Source organism: Pseudophryne corroboree, chromosome 7, assembly GCF_028390025.1.
Source record: "Pseudophryne corroboree isolate aPseCor3 chromosome 7, aPseCor3.hap2, whole genome shotgun sequence".
Classification (NCBI taxonomy): domain Eukaryota; kingdom Metazoa; phylum Chordata; class Amphibia; order Anura; family Myobatrachidae; genus Pseudophryne; species Pseudophryne corroboree.
Genome location: NC_086450.1, coordinates 29,103,479 through 29,109,439, shown reverse-complemented (window position 1 = coordinate 29,109,439; position 5,961 = coordinate 29,103,479). Strand labels below are relative to the sequence as shown.

At 42.9% G+C, this 5,961-nt stretch overlaps 1 long non-coding RNA gene across 1 annotated transcript; it reads left to right on the top strand.

The window, feature by feature from the left end:
* Positions 1-1,291: 1,291 nt before the first annotated feature.
* Positions 1,292-1,894, top strand: LOC134943315 (uncharacterized). Its single transcript, XR_010181462.1, has 2 exons — positions 1,292-1,459; positions 1,621-1,894. It is a non-coding gene; the product is annotated as an uncharacterized LOC134943315 (long non-coding RNA).
* The last annotated feature ends 4,067 nt before the right edge of the window (positions 1,895-5,961 follow it).

The window sequence follows — 5,961 nt, the reverse complement described above, 5'->3', positions numbered from 1 at the left end:
CGCCAACATGAAAAAAGAAAATAAAACCATCAAAGAGATCCATGCATGGCTCAAGGAAAGTGGCATTATAGTCACTTTAGAAACGGTGCGCTATCATGCTTTCGAGAGAACAATGCCCAGATTTGTATTTCCTACAAAATGCACATGGTACGTACTGTACACTACTGTAATGTTTAAATGACTTGCTGTATACCATAGACAATTTTTTGGAAATAAAAAAAAACACTTCATCTAACTGATTGTGCTGTTCATTAATTCATATTTTTCATACTGTATTGTACTGTAGGAGAGTGCAACAAATTGTGGAGGAACTAACTTGTGAGGATGATGAGCGTACTGCTTTGCAAATAAAACAAATTCTCCATTCCAAGTATGACCTGGACATATCGGCCACCAGCGTCAGAAGGATGCGACGGAAAATGGGATGGACCTTTGGCGCAACAAGGTAAAATACTGAAAGCAGTATAAACCATACAGTAAATGCACACTTATTCACTGTTAATAATCCCTTGATAAGTGATATAACAATGACATAAATCATTATACAGAGTGTGTACTTTATACTATATACAGTATGTGTGTGTGTATGTGTATGTATATATATATATATATATATATAATCTATCCCAAAAGAGATACCTACTGTATAGGCACTCAGAGACAGCAATGAAGCATTGCCGGCTTATTGTGATGATTACATACTGTATACTGTGTTTGTGTGTGTGTGTATGTATGTGTATATATATATATATATATATATATATTACTCTGTATATACTGTAATGTATGTACAGTTTAATGTATACAGTAGGTATATAATACAGTATACTGCACATATAGTCTACTGTATATACAGTAATCTCTTTCATTACTGTATCTGATTTCATTATTTTTGGCTCTTCACAGGATATCTCCCATGATAAGAGATGTGAATAAAGAAAAGAGAGTGGAACAGGCACGGCGATGGATTGAGAGTGGTGAAACATTTCATGATGTCATTTTCACAGATGAATCGTCTGTTGCCCTTGAGCGGTTCTCCAGAATGTCATTCCGGAAACGTAACCATATCTCATTAAAACCACGCCCAAAGCATCCATTGAAAGTCCATGTATGGGGAGGCATATCACGATTAGGAGCTGGTCCCCTATTATTTTTCGAAGGTACAGTACTATACTTTATTCTGTGCCTGTGTTCTTTAAAAATACATGTTGTACTGTAGAGTACATGTAACTGCACAATAAAATGAGTTGCTTATTAATGAACAACATTTTTTTATTTCTGTAGGGATCATGGATAAGAAATTTTTCCAAGAAACAATAGTAGAGGGATGTATGGTGCCATTTGTGAATAAATATTACCCAACTCACCATAGGATATTCCAAGACAATGATCCTAAACACTCCGCCTCAGCCAAATTTATGGAAGAGAAAGGTATGAATTGGGAACGCACATCACCAGAGTGAGTATTCTTTCAACAGTGTACAAGTAAAATTTTGGATAGCACTCTAGTACTGTAAATGTATTTTTTGGTTTAATAAACAGTACAATACCGTATGTTTAATTTTCTCTATTTTATGTCATTAATTGACTAACTTTTTTTCTATACTCTTTTTTTTATAGATCACCAGACATGAATCCAATTGAATTAGTGTGGGCTCAATTGAAGAGGTACATTAGGAGTGTTGCGAAGCCAACAACAAAACAGCAGCTGTTGGATGGGATAAAGAAATTTTGGCTAGAAGTACTCACACCTGAGCATTGTAATAATTATATAAATCACCTGTATAAAGTATTACCTGTTATAGTCGAAAGAAATGGTCAAGCCACAAATATGTAGTTCTGTACTGTATTTTCTGTTTAAAATTGGTGCATTATTAAAAAAAATTTAAAATTGCCTTTGTCTGATTATTGCATAAACTAATGTAGAATATTATACAGTAGTAATGTTATTGATGTGTATGAACAGTTATTTTCTGTTTTGCAAGTCCTGAATAAGAGTACTGTACATTTTGATCAGTACAGTACATGCAATCGGATGTTGTAATAAATACTTTTTTTTTACATTAATATTGATGCTTTTCCAATAAATATTCCATTATACAGTATGGTACAGTACAGTACATGGGGGTAACTGTACAGTATGATGTGCCGTTATGTGGGAGAAATACTGTATCCACTAAATGTACAGTAAAATGTTTTTTTTCTTATTACAAACACACAAATGCATCCCAGATGGAAATCTGCTATACACAGCAGACAGCTTATGGTGACAGAACTTACCTACTGTATCCCCACCCATAGTCGTGGTATATTTTAGATAGCCTAAAGAGACACTCCTGCAGCTTTGCCAATGATTCATGTAAAACCTGTGTGCAAACAGTATCTCTATTGAATGCAAAGTACAGTAAGAGTACAGTATACAGTATTATCAGAGCCATACCTGACCAACATGATGCCCTAAGCTAGATTTTGGCTGATGCCCTCTTGCACAGATGCTAGTTCTGCCTCTAACCCTGCACCCCTTTCCCAGCACCATCACCCATTTTGGCGCTCCTACCCCTTATAATTTAAATAGGAACAATGTGCACATTTAGTGCCAGCCCAAAACAGTGCATGTTCTTGCTGGGAAGGGGCATGGTAACACAATAATACCCCCAGATGAAATGACACAACACAGTACTGCAACTTTATTCACATTATATCATGCAGTACTAGTGTCTCTTATTCTCGTTACTTCATATGATAGTACCACATTACTCCTAACAGCCTTTTTCACACCCTTATTCACATTACACCCCACCACATTGATCTTTATTTACATTAGACCACAGGTTCTCAAACTCAGTCCTCAGGACCCCACACAGTGCATGTTTTGCAGGTCTCACAGAATCACAAGTGAAATAATTAGCTCCACCTACTGTATGGACCTTTTAAAATGTGTCAGTGAGTAATTAATACAGTACACCTGTGCACTTGCTGGTTTTCCTGCAAAACATGCACTGTGTTGGGTCCTTGTTTTGGGTCTGTATACTGTACATTATACAGCATTTATTATTTGATCATTCTTCGGGACCTCATTGCCTCTGTGTACTGTTATTTTAGCGAGGGGATTGTGACGCTCCTTCAGCATTGCCCCGTAGCCTTCAAGACTACTGCTACTGTATCTCTCACTCCATCTCCGAGCGCTGCCTGCCACATGGTGGGGGTTTAGGGGCGACGGGCATTTTGACAGTGTGCTATGCGATCGAGTCCGGTATACCGTAATGATAGACCTCGCTTATCCCTATCGCCCGTGTATTTTAGCGAGGGGATTGTGACGCTCCTTCAGCATTGCCCCGTAGCCTTCAAGACTACTGCTATCTCTCACTCCATCTCCGAGTGCTGCCTGCCACGTGGTGGGGGTTCAGGGGCGACGGCCATTTTGACAGTGTGCTATGCGATCAAGTCCGGTGTACCGTAATGTGCATAGACCTCGCTTATTCCTATCGCCCCTATGTATTTTAGCGAGGGGTTTGTGACGCTCCTTCAGCATTGCTCCATAGTGCGATCAAGTCCGGTGTACCGTAATGTGCATGTCAGATTGTGTTTGGTCTGTGTCCCCGGAGGGGGCGCTAGTGGGTCAGTGGAGGTGGAAGGAAGGAAACGAGGAGGTTGAATAACGTTCCTGCGCATGAGCGCAAAGGTATTTTTATTAGGCAGATGTATAACAGTTATTGCAGCAGAAATAATAATAACAGGTGAAAAAAGTCAATCACTCAGTAATGAATCTGAAAGTCTATGGCAAATGAATGATAAATGAATTTGAGAAATAATATCCAGAATATAAATCAGAAGAGCAGAATGTCTTATGGAATGGTTCTGGCTTGGAAACCAGTGCAGGGTTAAAACGGGAAACTAGGCAGTAGATGATATGGCAAACCTGAGCATAAGCAGGAGACCGACTCACAGTGCAGGTGATGGGCACTGGCAGCAGCAAGCTGTGTCACAGGTGGAGGAAATGAACGCACCTGGAGTTTGTCTTCAACTGCAGGCTGAAGCACACAAGGTGGTGATGAGTGTGAGGCCTTATGCAGGTTGCAGGTATTGCTGAGCCTTGAAGTTCCACGGGAGAATGCAGAGTAACCAGGAGTATAATGTTCTTAGCAGAGAACCAGGAACTCAGGAGAGACAGGAACCGATCCTTTCATGTAGGTCGCAGATAGACACAAAGTCCAGGATGCCTGTGAGCTGTACCTGTAGCCTCCTATATACCCCATGGTACGCAGGGATTGGATGAGTGCAGGAAAGGTGGGTGCGGCCACGCACCGGATTGGCCGCAGCATACTGGCTATTGCAGACTGTCATGGCGGCGCCCACGCCGCGGCCCAGCGGGGACGCGGCGCGCTACACGCCTGCTGTCTCAGCAGTGCCCCCAGGATCCAGATGATGACCCATGGCAGGGGCATAGGCGACCGGTGACCGCAGGGAGCCAGGACGGAGTCCGCAGCGGCGGACGGATGTCAGCCTGGTAAGTCGATTCCTGACAGTACCCCCTCCTTTAGGGGTGGACACCGAACACCCACGTGGTTTGGAGGGATGAGTGCTGTGGAAAACACGGACCAACCTAGGAGCATGGACATCAGATGAATTCACCCAGCTTCTCTCCTCTGGGCCATAACCGCACCAATCGACCAGGTACTGGAGACGTCCATACCGGCAACGGGAGTCCAGAATCTTGTTGATCTCAAATTCCACGCCCCGCTGAGTTCGGATCTTGGGACCTGCTGGAAGAGTATTCTGAAAGCGGTTTAGAACTAAAGGTCTGAGGAGAGAAATGTGAAAGGCATTAGGTATACGAAGTGAAGATGGTAATTTCAACTTGTAAGCCACTGGGTTGATGACACTCTCAATAGGGTAAGGACCAATGAAGCGTGGTGCAAACTTCATGGAAGGAACCCTGAGACGAAGGTTGCGGGTTGATAACCAAACTCGATCCCCAGGTTTCAAATAGGGAACCGCACGTCTCTTGCGGTCGGCAAAGATCTTATATCGACTGGAGGCTTTTTTGAGGGAAACGTGAATCTTTTTCCAAATGGTTGAAAACTGAGTTAGTGCAGAAGTGGCAGCTGGAACATCCATATGAGGAAGCTCTTGGAATTCAGGTACACGGGGATGTTGCCCATAAACTGCAAAGAATGGTGTCGTATCAGTGGCAGTATGATATCGAAAGTTATGGGCAAACTCGGCCCACGGGAGCAGATTGAACCAATCATCCTGGGAAGATGACACATATAACCTTAAAAAAGTCTCAAGTTCTTGATTGACTCTCTCTGTCTGCCCATTCGTCTGAGGATGGTATGATGACGAGAATTTCAATTTTACCTGCATGGCAGAACAGAGGGCCCTCCAAAACCTCGCTACAAACTGTACCCCCCGATCAGATATTATTTCAGAGGGTAAACCATGTAAGCGGAAAATCTCCTGTATGAAGATTTGGGCAAGTTTCGGGGCAGAAGGGAGACCCTGGAGGGGAACGAAATGAGCCATCTTGGTGAATCTGTCCACTACAACCCAAATGGTATTATGTCCCTGAGAAGATGGAAGGTCAGTGATAAAATCCATGGACAGATGAGACCAAGGACGACTAGGGACAGACAAGGGTTGTAACTGACCTGCTGGTGACTGACGAGGAGTCTTGTGCTGCACACATTTAGGACAGGATGCCACGAAATCCTGGATGTCCATTTTCATCTTTGGCCACCAATATGATGCGGAAAGGAACTTGAATGTCTTCAGGACACCAGGATGACCAGTGAACTTGGACTGATGGGCCCAAGATAGCAACTTGGGACGGAGCTCTGAGGAAACAAAAGTCTTACCAGGAGGAGGAGCTGGGGAGACTTGAGAGGCAGCGAAAACCACGGGACTCAGGATGGAATGTGGCACAGAGTCAGATGTTCCTTCTTCAGATTCCATGGATCG